Source organism: Tachysurus fulvidraco, chromosome 21, assembly GCF_022655615.1.
Source record: "Tachysurus fulvidraco isolate hzauxx_2018 chromosome 21, HZAU_PFXX_2.0, whole genome shotgun sequence".
Classification (NCBI taxonomy): domain Eukaryota; kingdom Metazoa; phylum Chordata; class Actinopteri; order Siluriformes; family Bagridae; genus Tachysurus; species Tachysurus fulvidraco.
Window position 1 is genome coordinate 16,495,700 of NC_062538.1, and position 22,341 is coordinate 16,518,040.

Sequence of the window (22,341 nt, forward strand, 5' to 3'; positions counted from 1 at the left end):
ACCACCAGCCACACGTCGCCAGCCACATGTCGCAAGCGGTCTTGGCAAACAGAGGAGAGGTTGGAAAAGGACTTGAGTCGATGCACACACACGAGAGAAAGTAGTTCGGGTCTTTTCGTATCCGTTCGGTAAAAACACATTAATTTTAAATTACCCGAGATCCGATGACACTATTATTAGACCCTACCCGTGTCCGAGGCACACGTGAAACTTTTAGACCCGAACCCGCTCTGGTCTCGGGTCGGACCTCGGGTTTTCGGATATAAGTGGACCCGTGAAGACCTCTAGTTGGCACTCCTTCCAGGGTGTATCCTGCCTTGATGCCCGATGACACCTGAGATAGGCACAAGCTCCCCGTGACCTGAGAAGTTCGGATAAGCGGTAGAAAATGAATGAATGAATGAATGACTGAATAACATATGTAGGGCATCTAGGGCATCTTGTGCACTCAAAAACTCTGGATGACGATTTGAACAAATTCCGATTTGAACAACGTTGCCACCATATTGTTGTTGTAGTACTTCAATAAGACAGATGTTGGTGGCAGATAAAGGATTTTTCTTGTTTTTCTTCAGCCTATCTGATACCATACTACAATCCGGGTTCTGTTCAAGCTCCTTCCATTTCATCAACGTCAATGGCATGATCAAATGATATGAGATCGCTTTTTAAGTTTGTACATGTGATCCGAACTTCAACAACCATTAGACCCATCCGAACTAGAACAAAAGGTACAATTTGTTACTGTGTGTATGTAACCTAATCTGTTACTTTACAGACTGAGCTTATTAAAAGCAGTGCAGTGAGTTAAGAGGAATACAGTAGGATACACCACAACAGAAAAAAAGAGCATATTTCTGGTCAAATCATTCACCTCAAAAATAAACTCTCAATTAAAACATAATAAATAACGCTGTTTAATTAATATATTTTTAGAAGAATTTAGCAAATTCTTTTCAGTTAAATTCAAATAGCATTACACAAACAGAGAATTATTATAATTTAGTATGGAATTTAATATGGAATTATGGGACTACAACAGAAAAAATAACCATTTCCTGTCACAGAGTTTATACCATTTTCTAGATATCTATCAAATTGTAAGATTTTATTTAATGACAAACGGATAAGACAGAGACATATCAAACAAACTTTAATATGAAGTCATAAAGCTTTATCTCTAATCGAACAGTGTTTGAAATTTTCAATTATTTTAAGAATTTTAATATGCAGATTATGTAAAGTAAATACCGATTACAGTACTTTAAATTTGAATGTTTTCCTTAGCGGAGAATCAAAACAGCTCCAGGAGCAAACCTTATAATATCAGAACCACAAACTTTTTTTCCCTGATGTTATCCACCTGTTGTCTGCTCGGGTAATTAGGAATTAATCCTTTTCTCTCTGGCTCTGCTGGAAGCAGATAGGCAAGCAAAGCTTGTTCCCCTTGAACTAATAAACTAATAAAATGCAGCTGCCTGAAATGAAATTGGTGATTTGAAGGAAAAGAATCAATGACCATAATTTTTCCCTGAAAATAACATAAATAAATAAATAAATAAATAAATAAATAAATAAATAAATAAATAAATAAATAAATTTCCAATTTTGTATGCCTTATTCATGCCACACAGGTTTGTCTTTATGCATGTTACACTTTAAGGCCAGAGGTAAAACAAAATAAATATACATATGGTACAGGTTTGGCTCTGGTGCATTCATCTTGATCAAATATACCAGTTAACGGCCAAATGTGACCCTAATATGCATGCTATCTTGGCAGAGATTGTCTTCTAATCAGCATGCTAATATTAGTCTTGCTAGCTGGCTGTGTTAGCTCAAATTTATTCTTGGTCTGTTTATGCATCACTGACCTTGTTTTTTGGGATCAGAGCACCACAAAGCCAGCAGACAGAGTTAGCCAGTAGCTGCTTAGTAAATACAAGATTGTTGCTTTGATACTCAGTCAATAATACAAGCGGGCCCCGACTCTTCACAGGATATTGTGCAGCTCTAAGGCTACTGGCAGGTAATTGACTAAATTTAGCTAGCTAGCAAAAAAAAAAAAAAACCCCAAAAAAACAGTAAAAGACATATTAGAAGAAGATGGCCAGCTTCAAGGTTACCAAAATGCCATCACAGCAAAAAGATCACAGTGATGCCAACTGTCTCCCTTGATAGTTGCTCTATCTGTCTCTCTCTTTCTCGCTCACATATACAGAAAAGCAGTGACATGATGACGATGCAGTTTCTAATGCATCTACATCAAGTCTTATATTGTTTTCTGTCTCAATTACGAAATCAATATTGGAGTCATGGGGGAGCCACAGACACAAAACGAATGAAAGAGATTACCATTCCTCAAATTTTATAACATGACCTTCTCTGACTCTATACCACACACATACATATGCACACACATTTCTGACCACATGATTTGGTTTTGGATTCTGCATGACACTGTGTCTGGACCCAAGTCTGATTCCGGATCTAAATCTGAACCTCAGTCTTGTATTACTTGATTCAGAATCTTTAATGAGACTAGAGGAGCATCCCAAACTGCATACTTATACACTATTCTAGTAGTATAACCTCAATTACCCTTCAAGGATGATGTACTTATTCAACAACAACAACAAAAAAATTAAAGGAAGTATATTTGACAGTTTATTCACATAACACTTGCAGCTTTTTATGAAGAGGAAGAAGTATCTTCTTGAAAATGTAAAAAATTCACCATGTTCTGATAAAACTAGCGTCGCATTACATGCATTTGATGTCATTTGCTATCAACTGGGAAACGGCTTACACTTCCGATTAGCATGAAACGTACTTTTCCATTTGAAAACATAATCCATATAGAAGTGTTAGTAGAGTACATAGTGCATAGTGTGTAGTACAGTACATCATTTGGGAACGTCTGAATCTGACTTTTAATTTCTGTCTGAATCCTAAGCATAAATTGACGCTGAACAAAGAGAACATCCACCGTGTAAATATTGACATTGCTGTTGAAATTAAGTCACCCTGAAAATTGCTTGTGTTGAATGTTGAGAGCAGTTTGTGCCTGCAGCATGTTTGGATTGTGAAGTGAGGGTGGTCTCATCTTCTCAAGTGCAGCCCGACGATCCAACATCTTCAGGAGATCAGGAGTCAAAAGAGAGAGAGAGAGAGAGAGAGAGAGAGAGAGAGAGAGAGAGAGAGAGAGAGAGAGAGATATTCATTAGTTCTCAGCTTTGATAACAATAGTAGCGTTCTTTGTCTTCTCCCAATGAGCGAATCTTTTGTGCTGCCTTGATTGAGCTGCCAGCTGGGGTTGTTCTGAATAATCATCAGTCTCTAACAGCAGGTTATCAGACCTGGCCTGTTTGCCTCAGGCACACACTTATTTGTTATTGTGAAAGCTGTCAAGTGCACACTATGGAGTTTTTGGACTTGCTGCTTATATTCCCACACCATCGTGATGTCTTTCTGCATGGTTGGGCATCACGTACCATTTTTCCCAGTTTAATTTGGAACAAAAGCAACATTAAATCACCGTTTCAATTTTTTTCTCTTTTTAAGCCGAACAGAACAAAGATCATCAATGGGAACTTGACTTAAATTAACGTGACTTGATAGAGGGAGTGTGGCATTATAATCATTCACATACTGATCCCTTTAGAAAGCACACTGAAGGTACAAGAAAAGTAGTCTAAGTATCAGAGTTTTACTTAATTCTAAATATGGTCTAAATGACATCACTTGTACTGTACCTGCATTCTTTAGCACTATTCTAACCCGAGTCCAAATCAATAAAGGGATAATTAATTAATAGGAATTTTTATTCCTGACTGGCAGTGTAATTCATTTTCATGATGCAGGTCTTCCAAACAAATTTGTTGGAGTAAACTGGTAAAACTATGCAAGGTTAGAAAAAAGACTCAAACTGTATTGATCCATTCCACAGTGTTATTGGAGTTTTTAGCACAGCATGGACATGTGCAAAACACTCAGCACAGTGAAGGGAAGTGCCTCACGTGTATTCTGATGACGTCACGTGACGTCACGTGAAAATAAAAAATTTGCACAACATGGTCATGTGACATATCAAAACACTCAGCACAATGAGGGGAAGTGCCTCACGTGTATTATGGTCACGTCATGTGACGTCACGTGAAAATAAAAAATTTGCACAACATGGACATGTGACATATCAAAACACTCATCACAATGAGGGGAAGTGCCTCACGTGTATTATGGTCACGTCATGTGACGTCACGTGAAAATAAAAAATTTGCACAACCTGGTCATGTGACATATCAAAACACTCAGCCCAATGAGGGGAACTTCCTCAAGAGTATTCAAATGATGTCACATGCTTGTCTCCACTAGCCTCCAAATGTTTTGGCACCCTAGCTTTCTGTCCACTTGTCTCCAAAAGTAACACCCAAAACACCCTAGCAACCGAGTGCCGAGATTTGCCACGTGCAAGCACCATTCACATTTTCTTCAGGAAATGTTCATTCTAGTTATTATTATTATTATTATTATTATTATTATTATTATTATTATTATTATTATTATTATTATTATTATTATTATTATCTGCTCCTGTTAGGTATACATTTTTGCCTTGACTTTCAGTTTCCCTTAACATCTTCTTTAAATGCTATTTTGAACTTTAAATTGTCAGCTTAAAGCACTTTGATATCTTCTTATTGCCATCTGCTACTTTGTAGACATCAACTAATTTTATTTTCAGATCATCAGTCAGCTGCTTAGAAACCTCCATGACTGTTGAGTCTGAGGTTTTATTAAGCTCTAGAACTGTTAGTCTTAATGACAATTCTTGACCTGCCAAAGAATTTCTAATGAGTCAATTAAGGTTGAATGAGTGCATTAAGTTCTGAGACTCTGCAACTGGAAGGGTGGCCATACTTTGATATATTCCACAATTACTATGCTTTTCTATACAGTGCATTTAGAAAGTATTCAAACCTCCTTTCCTTTTTTGTTATGTTGCAGCCTGATACTACAATTATTATTTTTTTCCTCATTAACCTACACTTAGCAATGACAAAGTAAAAACAGAATTCTAAAAATGTCTAGAAAAAAAATGAAATATCCCAGGGACATAAGTATTCAGACGCTTTACTCTGTACTTCGTTGAAACACCTTTTCCAGCAATTACAGCTTTGAATCTTTTTAGGTATGATGCTACAAGCTTTGTACACCTGGATTAGGGGATTTTTTGCCATTCTTCTTTGCAAATTCTCTCAAACTTGGTCAGGCTGGATGGGGGCCGTCGGTGGACAGCCATTTTCAGGTCTCTCCAGAGATGTTCAATTCAGGGCTCTGCCTATGCGACTCTTGGACATTGGCTTGTCTTGTCTTGGCTGTGTGCTTAATTTCTTCATCATGATGGAAGGTGAACCTTCGTCCCAGTCTGAGATCTTGAGTGCTGTGAAACAGATTTTTATTTAGGATATATCTGTACTCTGTTCCAGTTCCTGCTGCTGCAAAACACCCCTACAACATGATGCTGCCAACACCATGCTTCACTGCTGGGGTGGTATTGGGCAGGTGATAAGCAGTGCTTGTTTTCCTCCAGATATAATGTTTAGACTTTTTAGGCTTAAGAGCTTAAACTTGGTTTCATCAGACCGGAGAATCTCGTTTCATACAGTCTGTGTTCTTCAGGTGCTTTTTGTGCAAACTTCAACCAGGCTTTCATGTGTTTTCAAATTCAAATTCAAATTCAATTTATTTGTATATCTCTTTTAACAATTCCCATTGTATCAAATCAGCTTTAAAGAAGTATGGAAACAGAACAGAGAGAGAGAGAGAGAGAGAGAGAGAGAGAGAGAGAGAGAGAGAGAGAGAGAGAGAGAGAGAGAGAGAGAAGAAATAAATATAGAATACTAAGAAGAAGAAAAAAACAAGGATAAAAATAAATCAATTAATATATACAATTAAAGTTTACAATTCATTTAAAAATATTAACTTAAAATCTTAAATATCATATATCTTTCCCTGTTCCTAATGAGCAAGCCAAAGTCAACGGTGGCAAGGAAAATCTCCCTGAGATGATATGAGGAAGAAACATTGATAGGAACCAGGCTCAAAAGGAAACCCATCCTCAAATGTTTTGCCCTGAGGAGAGGATTCCGTCTAGCTACTCAGCCATAAAGCCCAGATCCGTGGAGGGCTGCAATGATGTTTGTCCTTTGTCACAACTCCACACAGGATCTTTCAAGCTCAATAAGCATGACCACTGGGTTCTTGGTCACCTCTCTTACCAATTCCCTTCTCTCATCCTGGTTGTGCAAAACGTCTTCCATATGAGAATGATGAAGGCCATTGTGTTCTTTGGACTCTTCAGTGCAGCAGATTTTTTTGTAGACTTTCCCATCAATCCTGTCGCTAAGTTCTGCAGGCAGATTCTTTGACCTCATTTTTCCAAACAATAAAGGTGTAGACTCCAAACAAGGTGTAGAAACATTTCATCAACAATCAAGAGGAATTTGTTGTTGAAAAGCATCTGCATAGTTACAGTATGCATGTGCTGTTTCAGTTATCTCATTTTCATACATTTGCAAATATTTCTAGAATTCTGTTTTCCCTTTATGACTATGGGGTACTGAGTGTATTATTGAGAAAAACAGAATAATTTGAACGATTGGCTGCAACATTATTGAAAATCATTTGCAGAAAATAATAGCCTCCATGCAGAGATGCTTCTTTTCATCTCAAATCAATACAAAACAGGTTCACAAAACTTCTACATGCACATTCGTTCACACTGCAAATCTTGTGCTCCACTAAAACCTGTGATGAACTCACTACAATCGTTGTGGAACCGGCGTGAGAGGAGCTTTGCTTTGTGACCTGCTGGATTACTCCCATGCGGAAGCAGAATTCGTTTATTTATTAAAGGCAAGCATTCTTTTAGCACTTAACAAGCTAATATTATTTTACAAAAATCTGTGCCAAGTAAAGGAAATCTGGAAATTTGGATGTCCTCATTGAGTTACAGACAAATTCAAATATTAATGATGAACACAGTGCATTAGCCTGGTAGTCACCTCTCTTCAGCCCTAAGCTAGAATGTTCTATTATAAATTATCGCCTGACTGCAAGTCGGTAAATTAAAGGGAGGAGGAGCAAAGTGAGGGGGTGGGGCTTATAATTAAAGAAGATACACAGGATTTAACTTCAGCTTTTATGTTTAAAATAATTTAAGTAAAGTAAATGACACGAATGATGGACGTATTTTCAGTCATATATTGTCTACAGTACAATATTTTATAAGGAAAATACTACTGAGGGTCTGGTGATCCCCCTGGGGTTAACTGTGTTAATAAAGGGAGATTCAGTAATAATTCTCTGCCAGGCTGTGACATTTAACCCTGCTTGATTTGTATTAAAACCCCTAATATGTGTCAAGGCAACATTCCCACATATCATTACATCACCACCACTGTCATGAACTGTTGTTACTAGGCAGCCGTGGTCCATGGACTCATGACCCTTCCATCTGCATATCGGACCAGTTAACGTTATTCAATTCTTCTGGAGTCCACGCCCACTTTTGCCTTTACAGGAGTAATATCCGATGTTGTCTTCTCCTGATGTGGTTTGGAATGGTATATTTTGAGATGATTTTCTCCTTACCATAGCTGTTAAGAGTGGTTATTTCTTGTAAATAGGTACAACTTGTAAATAGGTACATCTGTCAGTTAAGCACTGATAAAAACAATTGTTTGTCATGATATGAGATTATGAATAGATATGGGGTTAGTTGTAAAAAATTTTTTAAGTATGACTGTGACAGATAAACACTTTCTGAGAGCTTTATTAGGAACACCAGTATGCCTAGTCATGCATGCAAATATTCAACCAGTGCAGCATTGGATAACATTCACATCATTCATCAGAATTTGGAATAGAGTGTGATTTCTGTGATTTTAAGCATGGCAAGGTTGTTGTGCCATATGGGCTGGTTTGAGTTTTACTATAATTGCTGATCTCTCAGGATTTGTACACATAACGGTCTGAAATTTTAAGCAGAATGATTTGATAACATCATGTGACTGACAGTTCTGATGGAAATACCTTGTTGATGAGAGAGGTAAGAGGAAAATGGAGAGATTGGTTCATGCCAACAAGAAGGATACAGTAAGTCATACATTTACTCTTCAAAACTGTGGTGATGAATAACAAAAAAGTCTCAGAACAGACAAAACAGCAAACCTTAGGCTGCACAGGCTACAACAGCAGAAGACTGAAAAGTATGTTATTGTTGTTATAAGTTTCTATAATTTTCTATAAAATAACTCTTATGTACTAGCACAATCTTCTGCGCAGACAGAAATGCAGCTCTGGAGGTGTATGTGTTTACATCAACATGGAATGGTGCAAGAACTCTGTGCTTGTTTCTACAGTAGTTACTGCTCATCATGTGTGGAGTTTCTGACTGTTAGATGCAGGCCATTTTATTTACCACGTGAATTTACCGCGGTTTTCATTGTCGGAGTGTACATTCCCCCCAGCGCTAATGCTAAAGAGGCTCTATGTGGGCTATTAGCAATCTGCAAAATGTTCAGCCAGACGGACTGTTTATCATCACTGGAGATTTCAGTCATGCAAACCTCAAATCAGAGCTCCATAAATTCCATCAGTATGTGGACTTTGCAAAACTCGGTGGATCTTGTTTACACAAACATTTGTCTTTTTGTCTTGCACTGTTTGCACCAGGTTGCACAGATGCACTTTATGTGGCTAGGACTACTTACTAAGTTCTTAACTCTGTCTTTGTTTATGCAGCACCATGGTTCTGGAAAAACTTTGTCTCATTTCACTGTGTACTGCAACAGCTACAGTATATACAGTATGGTTGAAATGACAATAAAAGCTTCTTGACTTGACTTGACAATCTTTGCTGCTGTTCTTTGGTCATTAGGTTTTATTTGGTGAAAAAAAAACAATTTTTAAGTAAACAGAACAGTTTTGTAAAATACTTTAATACTTGGATTGACAACACTGTTACAATTAACCCTGTACTGTCAGAAATCTTTATATCTAATCTTATGGCTAATCAATCAAGTGAACTTGACTGTAAGTAATTTTTCTTTTTTTTTTTTTTTTTTTTTTTTTTTTCTTTTTTTTTTTTTTTTTTTTTTTTAATATGAGATAAACACAATTCAAAAATTATGAATTATGCCAACATGGAAAATTATGTTTTTTGTTTCTTAAATCTGAATCAGCTTGAAACATTCTTTGTGGCAGACAGAGATCATTACTGGGCATGTGCAGAATAGCTTGTTGCTGATTGTCACAATGCAGAGTCAAAGGATTTGGATGCAAAAGCAGGGCAAACTTTATTTACAGAACTAAACAGTCACAAGATGAAGGCATAGGGAAAAGTGCATTCACAATTCACAAAGACAATGATGAGCATAAGGAACAAAAAACAGTCATGAAAATACAAACATTTAACGTATCAGAACAAGCAAAAATAACAGAACATGCACAACACCACCGGTAGAATATCCTAAAAGCAAGCAAAAACAAAGGTTAAACAGGAGTGGCTCAAACACTATTACAACAAGAATATCAGAGGCAGTCTGGGTAAAAAATATGCAGCTTAGGAACATCACAAATGAAAGAAACAGAGTATATACCTCTGAAAAAGAAACTGAAACTAGAGTGCCTAAAGTAAGAAGAACATCAAACAAGAAACACTGAGAATGTGGGAGTGTTGACCATGATTGTCAGCCTCGTAGAAACGATTTGTGATGTTACACGCTGTGAGAGATTAAAGCAATCAGTAGAGTTGCAACTGTCCACTGTGACAACTGACAACTGACAACTCTCTCCCTCTCTCATATTTTATATTTTGTGATAAAATGTCAGAAATTTGTATCTCTCTCTCTCTCTCTCTCTCTCTCTCTCTCTCTCTCTCTCTCTCTCCATATTTATCGTCTGACAAAATCAGAATAACAGCAAGGGACAATAACATAAAAACTGCTCTTATTATTCACTTCCTACATAAGTAATGAGCTACTTTCCATTTATCAGTTTGACATTTAACTGCATGTTGTTTTCTCTTTAAACCTACTTGCATCTGTCACTAATTATTATTATATATAAGAATTTTAATTTCTTCCAGCACATGGGTTTATCATTCCATTTGAATGACGTATATACTGTCAGTGTCGCGGGGAAAAAACAGACCCAAATGCATTATAGCATAAAATAAACTGCATTTGTTGACTAAAAAACACGAAACATTGACAAGGACACAGACGATACCAGACATGACAAGACGACATAGGATGACAGACGACAAGGTGGCACGGTTAAATACACATGACAATTAACACATGAGGAACAGGTGTGCAGAGGCGGGGAGGAAGAGACAAGGGCGGGGCAGAACATAAACAGAAGCACGTGGCCAAAGTCCAGGCTGGATCCTGACATATACAGTACACCCGTTGAAGCCGTTCACACACCCATTTAATTTAGCCCTGACTGTTGTTAAATTATTGTATTCATGTTAATAAAAATGATGCAGCTCATGACATTTTCTTCCAATATCCCTAAAAAAAAATCCACACGTACTTGTTTTACTTCTCTAAGTCAAAGTGTTCCATAAGGATCCTATTAACATTCATTTCATCATTTTCTTAAATGCATAATATTTCATTACCTCCATTAAAATAATCTATTGAAATAAGATTGAAAGCTTCCCTTTAGATCTAAGTGCGCTATTTTCTAGACATAATAATCCTTTCATTTAGCAAATCTTTCATTTAATTATGCCACACATCTTTTTAAATTTGATATCAGACAGGCACTGATACTCTTCTGGATATCTTAAAAATATCTTAGAATCAATATTCATCAAACCCGAGTATCTCTAATTTTTTTTCTACATTTTTTCTCCACATGCCAGACAAAGAGAGAAACTCTCTTAGAGGCTTTGTACATACCAACGGGCACTCAGACAAGGCACATGATTGGTTCCCGGAGCGAGATCTGAGCTCATCTTCTCCCAGCATCTTCCCTTGTTGTATCTCGCCACTCTCGTTCACGCTGTCAACTGTGTCTCGCATATTGTGTTCGAAATGAACTTTTCGTTAAGCCCTTACGATGCCTCCTAAGCGCCGTGCCCCTGTGAAAGATTCCTCTAGTGAGCCCAAGAGGAAGAGGAAGATGATGACCATCAGTGAAAAGGTCAAACTTAGCGCCAATACTACTTTGTGAATTTTCACCTATCGCGAGGGGTTACGGTCCCCATTAACCGCGATAAACGAGGGATCACTGTATATTTTATTCTATTTGGATTTTTGTTGTTGGAACAGTACAAATGGCTGTTTAACATTGGATTTTTGTTGTGCTTTAAAATAATTATTAAATTATAATAATCAAGATAAACAGATGCAGAGGAGCGTTTATGATTTTCATTAAAATTACAGAGACAAACGAAGATTCAAAGACAATCGAAGGGACTATGGGTAAATCTCTAAACAAAAGCAAATCTTTTAGAATAAATAATAAATACGTCTATTTAAAATGGAGATTGAATCCCAGTCAAAATTCACAAAAAATGCATGTTTGCCATCACTCCATATGTTTATGCAGGCAAGAAAATGGCAGTCGTGGCCAACATCTGAGCCATGTCAACTTTGCTATCTGGGATCCACTGACACTTGCCAAATCACACCACTTGTAATTTATCTTTGCCACACTGCTTTATCACGTCACAGCTGATATGAGCACAGGGTTAAGTTCTATTGTGACCGCAGTGTTAGATATCATCATTTCTCTTGGCCCTGAAGTTTGTCCATTTCCCTGAGGCGCATGCGAAACAGCATTTATAAGCATTTGCTGCTCAATCTCTGTGTCTACTGACTGCAGGCTAGACACAGTATTGTATTTATGATTGTCAAACATTAAAATATTACAAAGAAACATACAGAAACATCACAAATTAGTGCCCTTTGCTTGCATGTTGCCACGTGTCACAAACAAAAGAATGCTGTTATTTTATAAGTTATAATTTACAACCTTTTTCTCTTTCAAAATAGGTAAAAACGAAAAAACTAAATCTTAGCCAAAAATAAAAAACACACTTGTCTTAATGTCATGGTGAGGACCCACTGATCCACTGACGTAATCATTAATGCAACTAAATGATGCGACATCTACACCTAAAATCTCTGTGACAAAAAAAAGAAACCATATCAACAATACTCCTATCAACACACATGCACAATTTTTCCACACACTCTTTTTCCCTGCAGCACCCCCAAGAAAAGAATCTCTTCTTCAACATGTCACTTCTATTCATACTGTATGTGGTGTGTGTGTGTGTGTGTGTGTGTGTGTGTGTGTGTGTGTGTGTGTGTGTGTGTGTGTGTGTGTGTGTGTGTGTGTGTTTGTGTGATTTTTTTGTGTTTTTGTGCTAGTGATAATTTATGCAATGTGCGCACACACACACACACACACACACACACACACACACACACACACACACACACATCTTTAAATTAGAACTTGTGATCTGCCTCTAATATAATAGGCACCACCCGAACAAGTTTGGTTTTCTAACATATATAACACTGCATTCCTCCATCCTTTAACACTAGAAATACTGGATTTTTAATTTTCTGGTGCAGGTCCCAAGGTGTGATTCCCCCCTGTTGAGATTTTCACAGTTCTTCAGCCCTGTTTTTGTTGTGCAAACGGCCCCATCACCTGTGAGGCCTAGCTCATTTGCATTTGTTCACTCAGAGTAGCTCAGATCCAAGGCAGGCCAAACCTCTGTCTGTGACGGAAACCTTCAAGGCCTATCTATACAAAATAGTCTGTTTAATTTATATAAAAAATTGTGTGCTAAGGTTTGTCATTGCCATAGTACATATCATATGTATATAACCCTTGTGCAGACCTGGGGTCTATTTGACTCATCTGGAAAGTTTAATGTGTCATAACTTGGGTTTCCTTCCACATACTTGCCTGAAATTTACCAGGATTGTTCCAAATTATGAACTCTACAAAATTAATCTTGTCCTCCCGGGTCAATTTGACCCGGGCACATTTAGTGGGGCAATAGGTCACACTTTTACCCTTTTCAGCACAATGAACATACATACCTGTACAGACACAAAAATGCACACATAAAATGTCCACTAACACACGGACCCAAAACACACACACACACACACACACACACACACACACACACACACACACACACAAATTGGGCATTGCATTTCATTATGCCTTTTGATACACTTTTTCTATGCCTTTGCCTAGCAGAGGAGTGTGTATGAGACATGAGGAGTGTGTTTGGAACAGTAAGAGTGTGTATGAGACATGAAGAGGAGTGTGTATGAGACATCCCTTACTTGGGAAAGAATGAAAAGTTGCTAATACATGAATAAAATGAAAACTTGCTAACACTTCAGTCTCCAACGTGTTTGTAGACAAATGTCATAAGCTGAGTGAAGTTATGGTCCATGGCTTTTGACATGTTCTTACACATACAGTGTAAAAAGTGAATTTTGAGAACAAGAACCCAACATGCCTCCACAGAAGATGCACCGTGGTACTGGGAAGCCCTGTCTGAGCCAGACGACAAAAGACGGCACTGTGTGGGTAGAGGAGGACATTGGAATGTCCAGTGCAGTAGCAAATCGCTTGTGCTTGACTGCGCAAGCTGGACCCTGGGCGACTGGGGTACTTTCCCAAGTAAGGAAATGCATTGCAGACATATTTGGTCTCCAAATCCGTGGCCATCCAGAACTTGATCCCAAATTTGTCTGGCTTGGTTGCGATATACTGTGTGAATGGACAACAAACCATGGTAGGGAACAGTTGTTCATCTATGGTCATGTGTTTTCCTGGAGTGAAACTGTCAGCACAGTTCTTGTTGAAGCATGTCCAGATGTCGGAGGAAATTTGCAGCAAATTTGTCTGTTAGAAGGTGTTGTATAATTGAAATGAATCCATCTCTTGGCAATGTCTCTTTGAAATCCAGGAGATTGTTTTGAAACCATTTTGACCATTTATAATGTCAGTAAATAATAAAACCTGTTTTTTCCAGGTCAAATTGACTTGAATGCTTATAAAGTAAAAATTCTACAATGATCACCATTCTGTGTGATCAGCTTACATTTTGAACATTTTACACTTATGTCTATTTTGCCTACTAGATGCCATCTACATACATACAGGTATACATACTACATCATTAATGGCTAAAACATATTCTCACCATAACCTAAAGTAATTGATTATAGTTGATTAATACAATGGTGATTAGCTTTAAGGGGGCCACAGTGGCTTAGTGATTAGCACGTTCGCCTCACACCTCCAGGGTTGGGGGTTCGATTCCCGCCTCCGCCTTGTGTGTGTGGAGTTTGCAGGTTTCCTCCGGGTACTCCGGTTTCCTCCCCCGGTCCAAAGACATGCATGGTAGGTTGATTGGCATCTCTGTAAAATTGTCCGTAGTGTGTGAGTGTGTGAGTGAATGAGAGTGTGTGTGCCCTGTGATGGGTTGGCACTCCGTCCAGGGTGTATCCTGCCTCGATGCCCGATGACGCCTGAGATGACGCACAGGCTCCCCGTGACCCGAGAAGTTCGGATAAGCGGTAGAAAATGGATGAATGAATGAATGAATGATTAGCTTTAGAGCATTAGCACAGTGAAGTAAAGGATTTGTGGGTCATTTTAAAGATGTTGATTGCTCACAGTGAAAATAAACAGGTTTTATAATTGGGAACTCAAAGATCTCCAATATTTAATATTTAAGATTCTGCATAAGTTTCAGATTGTCAAATCAGAAGTCGAAATCAGCTCGAATTTACACAAAGTGGACGTAGCAAATGCTTCTTTTTCATGTTTTTGGCTTTTCTGTTAGGGGCCGCCACAGCGAATCATCTGTTTCTACCTAACTCTATCGTCAGCATCCACTACTCTTGCACCGATTACCTTCATGTATTCATTTAACACATCCATACATCTCCTCTTGGCCTTCTGCATGACTTCTTACCTGGCAGCTCCATCTCCAACATCCTTCTACCAATGTGACCATCTCCCTCCTCTGTACATGTCCAAACCATCTCAATCTAGTCTTTCTGACCTTGTTCCCAAAACAGCCAACTTGAGCCGTCTCTCTGATGTGCTCGTCCTAAATCCTGTCCATCCTCGTCACTCCTAAAGAGAACCTCAACATCCTCATCTCTGCTACTGTACCTCCATCTATGCCTCATGTCTTTTCATCACTGCTACAGTCTCTAACCCATACAGCAGAGCTGCTCTCACTACTGTCTAGTACACCTTTCCTTTGATTCTTGGTGACAAACAATTAAACTGGGGTCATACCAAGTGCTAAAAAAACATTTGTCAAAAAATTGTTTACAATGTAAACTTGGAGAAGTATCTAATCAAATGTATATAATATTTGGAAAGATTTATTCCAAATTTTCCAAAACCATTTATAAGATTCTATAGGAGCTACCCTGTGGGACAAACTTAATGGAATCTATTTGGGTTCTTATTCAGGTCTATATTAAAACTTTATGTTTTATGGATGAATGAATTAATCATACTAATCAATACAGATAAATATGTTTATATCTAGGTAATTAAAAATAATAATATGTTTGTTAGTATTTGGTACATCCTCTTTCTGTGCACTAGAACTGGCCTGGACTTTGCAGTTTGCTTGAACTTTGAAAACTTAGAAAATCTATTTTACATCAAATCTAAACCCATATATACACAATTGATCAATTTCTTCACCAGATTAGACCTGAGGAAAATCAGACCTTTTCTACAAAGAATTTCACTTGGTCAATATCACTAATTTACATTCATTTAATTTAATCCTCTCTTTTTATATAATTTTCCAATATATGCATCCCCAATTTCATAAATTAATAAAGTATTTATTAATATAGAAGGGATTAATAAAGTGTTCCCTACTCTAAATATATTTTATATTGTATATTATATATACTCTTTTTTAATCATATTTCTTTGTTTGCTTGTTTGTTTGTTTGTTTAATATTTACTTCTTTAAATTCTAAAACCTAAAAGCTAAATTCCTAAAATAATCGCAGATTATCACTCTTTTTGATTTTCTTATATTATGATAATTAAAAAAAATTCACAAATGCTCTTGGACTTTTAGACTCCACTGTAAACGCATCTAAATGGTTGACTTTAACACTTAACGATATTTTCTCGAAAGTGTTGATTTGCTGATTTTACTTACTCGCCTCATCCATCAAAATAGCAGTGTAGTGCTGTGGGTCAAAAGATCTGCTGGCTGACAGACGCCTCTGCTGTTTGGCTGGTGGCGAGAACAGACTGAATCATAGACATAATTGGAAAGAGATGCTGACTAACCCTATGTTCGCACAAGCAGGCGACAAGTCGCTTGCTCATGTCGTATGTGCTTTGTTGCGACCGTTTCTCTTGCTGCTTGTGGGTGTGCGTTGGCAAGTATGATGAAAATGATTGAAAAAATGAGTAGCTTTTCACTCAGTAGTGTGAACATAAGATAAAAACGCTTTCCCACTTAACACCGTTCGCCAACACAATACAATAACAGATCAGTTCTGTTTGTTTTCTTTTATAGTTGACAACAGTTCCAAGAGAGATGACATAAAATGAAACTCTTAACCCTGTGTGTAACAGTCACCACCTTCTAACCTCCAGAAACACCACCTACGAACGTAAAGTGCTTTAAGTTTTAATGATTTGTTTGCCCATGTTTGGTTTTGTTTCATTTAATTGTTTCCTCTATTACTCCTTGTTATTCTTAACCCCTGGAATGAGAAAATAAACCACCATTACTGCATCTTCATCATAATTTTCTAGCCTTATGTCATTTCTTCATCGCCGATAGGCTGTCGTACAGTACGAATTCCCAAAATAGTGGATTAGTCAGAGTAAGTCAGAGCACTGGCGCACTAATTATTGACTTTAATACTGCATTTAGCGATGTCCAATTACATTTGTTTGTTGTTGTTAATGGGATTTGTACTGAGCATATGGTTGGAGGGATGATAGGGTCCCTGAGGACAGAGCATCACTTTATAAATTATCTGAACTGGGAAACACAGACACACACACACACCCTCAAAGACACAGACTGTAGGATACATTTTGCAAACCATAGGGTTGCTATTTAAGGAGAACATGTGAGGGAAAAGTAAAATGTTTTTTTTGTTGTTTTTTTTATGTTGCACTGAACCTGTATTTCAGTCCCTCCAGGATTTCATGATTTTGCAGTTTTAAAATGACTGCAGATTTTCCACAGATTTTTCCCAAGACTTGTCGAGTGATGTAATCACAACACACATTCAGCTTAAGTCGTATTCAGTCTATGTGCATGGAACAAGAGTACAGCTATCATAGAAGGTCATTACATATGTGTCTACACTGGTCGTAGTTTAGAAGAAGAATCCTTTGCTTGCAGTTTTACCAATTTATGTCGTTTTCCACAAATAAAGTACAAAAAGTTTTTTTCGAAGTTTAAACCACAACAGTCACACACAAAAAAAACCTCCACAAAACGCTGTAAGAACTGATATTTACACAAATGTGACACAAAGAAAATCACATTGTCATGAACGCTGGATAAAAGGGACCCAAATGCAGGATGGCAAAAATAACAGTTCATTCCACGCTGCACAAGGCAAAGCGGCACAGTTAAATACAAAAGACAATGAGACACGATTAGGAACAGGTGTGGAGACAGGGAGGGGCAGACGAAGGTGGGGCAGACACGTGACGAGGAACGTAAACAAAGGCACATGGCCAAAAGTCCTGACAGAAACCCGGAACGTAGAGGGAGGGCGGGGTGGAAAAAAATAAAAAATCCTCCACAGAACAGAAAATCCACGGGGCAAAACACGGGCCTGCAACACCCCCCATGGACAGGAACAAAACAAACCTCGGGCTGGCGACATGGCCCACAACCCGGAAGTGAGGCGGCGCCCCCCACGGACCGATGTCACTAAACCTGCTAAGTCCAGGGGAAAATAAATGCTCCCACGATAAGCCGGTCCGAGCTACAGCCACACATAGGCTCCAGCAGCCCTGTGACTGCTCCAAATTATGAAATCAATTCAAATAGAGATTGAACTCTTTTTCTTACAGGCCAAAAAAAAATGTAATTTTGTGCTTGTTTTTTGTGTTTATGTTCAGCTATGAATATCTTTGTCATGTCACATCCCACAGTAGTGCTTAATGACTTCATATGAACGTACACACTCAGGGCTTTCGGGAATTTCCTAAGTAATATTTAATGGTTAGTTATTTTTCACACTTTCTATTTTCAAAGCAAATGGTGATATCAAACCCATTTGTGCTCTTAAGATGCCTCAAGTGCTTGTTCACAGGCATCTAAAATTTGTAGAAATGAAACAACATAACATAAACAAAAGGCACATGGCCAAAGTCCGGGCTGAGTCCTGTCTCACACTGAAAGCCTGATTTATTTTATATCAAATATGCTGTGATAAAATAACATATTTGTTTATACTGATTGAAAATGTCCATTTCCATCGCATCAGTGAAATGAAAGGGCATTGTTGTGTTGTAAAGTGAGGCAATGTTCACATTAGTATTTGTGGGTGTTTAGATTACAGTATGTTTTAATGTAAATTTCTGAATATGTTAAAAAATATATTCAGTGGAGGCTTTGGCTGAGAATCACTATGTTAGCGTAAACATGATAACATGAATGGGGGATAGCAAGGAGAAAAGAGAAAGAGAAATTTGATCAAGATGTGAAGTGTTAATCAAAATAAGTGTCACTCCTTGTCCTTTGTGTCTTCATTCAGAGTCGGTGCTCAGTAAAGTGGGGTGTGGAGAGGGAAGCTGAGCATTTATTTACCCGTCTCCAAGTCGTGATTAATGAAGCACATATTCAGTCTCTGGAGTAGTAAAGGGATCGAGGGCTTTAGTCAATGCTTCACAGAGTTAATGAAGAATTAAGAGGGGCAATTCTGAAAAAAAAATTAAGAAAAGGAATGTTTATGAGCTTGTTTATATACAATGAGTTTAGAGAGAAAAAGAAAGACAGATCGTTCATGCAGCATTTCTAAGTTCATGACCTTATTTAGTCTGGTTTCTATGTTATGACTATAGTTTCCTCCAGGACTGTTTTGTCTGTCTGTAAAAGTCAGACGTGACATTGACGTGTTTATTTCTTCTCCAGCTTCCCAAACGTATCCTTATATTCACACTGGCAGTTTAGTCAGAAACAGGGCAAGGTTTGTGTGAAAAATTAAAGTGAAAGCTGTCATGTGGAACACCGCCGTACCGAACCCGTGACTTACTGAAGGAAGTGGTCTGAGTTCAGACGCACTTAAAATGGCTGAAATTCTTGTGAATGTGAACGCAACTCGTAAGGTAACCTGTGTCATTGGTGTGTTTTAGCCAATGATGACATTGTTTATTTCACAAAAATAGGAACAGTTCACAAAATAGCCACAAGTCAATCAGGACAGAAACTCTTTAAAACAGTTATTAATTTGGTCAAGAGCAGAGAATATACTTAGGAAAACTAGATCAACAGCACAGAAACAAAGAAAATGAATGTATACTTTAATAACTTTATAGAATATAGGGCAGGGGCTCAGGGTTCAAGCCTCAGTACTGCCAATGTTGGGCCCTTGAGTAAGGCCCTTAACTCTCTCTGCTCCAGCGGCGCTCTATCATAGCTGATTCTGTGCTCTGACACCAACCTCCAAAGGTGGGATATGTGAAGAAAGATTTTCACTGTGCTGTAATGTATGTGTGAATAAATAAATTATTTTATTCTGCTAAGGTGTTTTTAAACAGTGCTAACAAATCATATTAATTAAACACAAGTGAACATTATCAGGATGGTGACTGGGAACAGGGGGAACACGTGGAGGTGGTTGCTGGGAATATGGTTTCTGGAACAATTCGTGATGGGTGATGAAATGTTATCAGCCTTTTTGACTATAAATTATATCTAATAATAATAATGATAGTAATAATATTCTGTAAGTAGAAATTTCTGTGAGGAGAAATAAAAAACTCTATAAATTGCCTGTATATTTGTTGTACATATTTAAATATATGAGAAATATATTTCTACTAATGTGGTCTATGGATAGCTTTTATTATTATTTGTTTCTTAGTTAAAATAAAAGTCTTTCAAAAAAGTTCTGCAAAAAGTTTGAGAACCCCTGCTCTAGAATAGATATAGCAATAACAATTCAAAATGTTGTTGCTGTGGAGAGAAACCCCGGTGTGTGCTCCAGTAAGTGTGCACTGAATGTAGGCTTTGTGTGAAAGATTTGAACTTTCTTGCTTCTCCTTGACCTTGTTTTTTTTTCTTTTCTTTTTTTTCTTCCTCACATGGAGTTATTGGAATTCAGACAGGTGTGTATATCTGTGTGTGACCTGAAACTTCGGGAACACATTTACACACAGACACACACAAAAACGCACGCACACACACACACACACACACACACACACACACACACACACACACACACACACACACACACACACACACACACATACATGCACACCTTAATGGATGATGATAGCACTTGAGTCCTTGAATGATTCTATTTAGTGCAAGTCAAGAACTCTGGAAGAAAAAAAGGATTTTCACTTATGAACTGGTGTGATTTATAATTAAATTGCACATAAGTGACATGTTTGAGGCTTAGCAAATGAGTAGCGTTGACAGCCTTCTATCTGTCTCACATTAGTGGTGACTCGGTTCCTGTAGTGATATCCGTTGAAATTGGGAATGTCTTTCGAAAAGGAAATTAATGCTCATACATTACGTACAAAATCTTACATAGAAAATGACAGGTGTGGAAAAAGTTATTAGATATAGGACACAAGGACAGCAAAGAAACTGTAGATTTGTGTTAGTTTGTGCTTATACTCTGCTCTTAAATGTTTTTGGATTGTAATTTTAAATACAGATCACAAATGTGTCTAAAGACACCGGTGTCTCTTTACCTTTGGGATTTCAGGGCCTTAAAAAAGAGGAAAATCAGAGTAGTCTTTCCTCTTTCCTTATCTCATGATTCATTGAATAATAAAAATAAAAATCAGCACAAAAGCAGGCAATTTCAGCACTAAGTGCTTGGAACCATAATAAAAGGAAAATAAGAGGCTGTATATTTTGTACTAAAATGTCAGAAATTTGTATCTCTCTCTCTCTCTCTCTCTCTCTCTCTCTCTCTCTCTCTCTCTCTCTGGACAAATACAACTTTTATCCATTGCTATGGTTATAAATATAAATGTACCATTTATAAAGGTCATGCTAAGGTCATAATATTAACATAGAATGCTTTCATTGAACAGTACATCATGGGTGTGTGTGTGTGTGTGTGTGTGTGTGTGTGTGTGTGTGTGTGTGTGTGTGTGTGTGTGTGTGTGTCTGGGAGAGAGATAGAGTGAGAGAGAGACTGAATGCGTGTTTACTCACACAGGAGTGACAAAGTCATTTACAGCGCTCTCATTTTCATCTCTTTTTTTTTTTAATTAACCAGGCTGTGTGTGTAAAGTGTCCTGTAATTAAGTCAATTAATCAAGTGTGAGGCAGCATAAACTCCGGGCAGGAATGCCATCATTTTCCACTGAGAAATGAGAAGACAGAGAATGAAAGAAGGTCGAAGAAAAATAGCGAGATAAGTAGGAAAAATAGAAAGGGAGGAGACAAAGAAAGAGCAAAAATCTTAATGACTGAGTAAATAGACTTATAGATGATTCAGAAAATATATCCTTTTACCTTATCACGCACAGACACACGTGCACAAGTGCGCGCACACACACACACACACACACACACACACACACACACACACACACACACACACACACACACACACACACACACACACACACACAGATCATTTTTTCTACTAATATAGTAAAGAATGGTGCAATTTTGGTACATTTTGTTAAATAATTTTTTACAAATAAAAAATTTGTTGTAAATGAAATTTCATTTGATGAATTTAAATAATAATAATAATAATAATAATAATAATAATAATAATAATAATAAGAAGAAGAAGAAGAATAGTAATAATACATTTAAATAGTAATAAATAAATAAATGTATGGGGAGGACTAGTGTTTTTTTTTTTTAGAGTTTTTTATTAACACACACACACACACACACACACACACACACACACACGCACACGCACACGCACACACACACACAGTAATGTCACTGACTTGGATGCAAGCATTAAAAATAATCCTTACTGATAAATGTTATAAATGTGTTTAAAGACTTCTGAGCCTGTAAAAATGAAGTGATTAGAA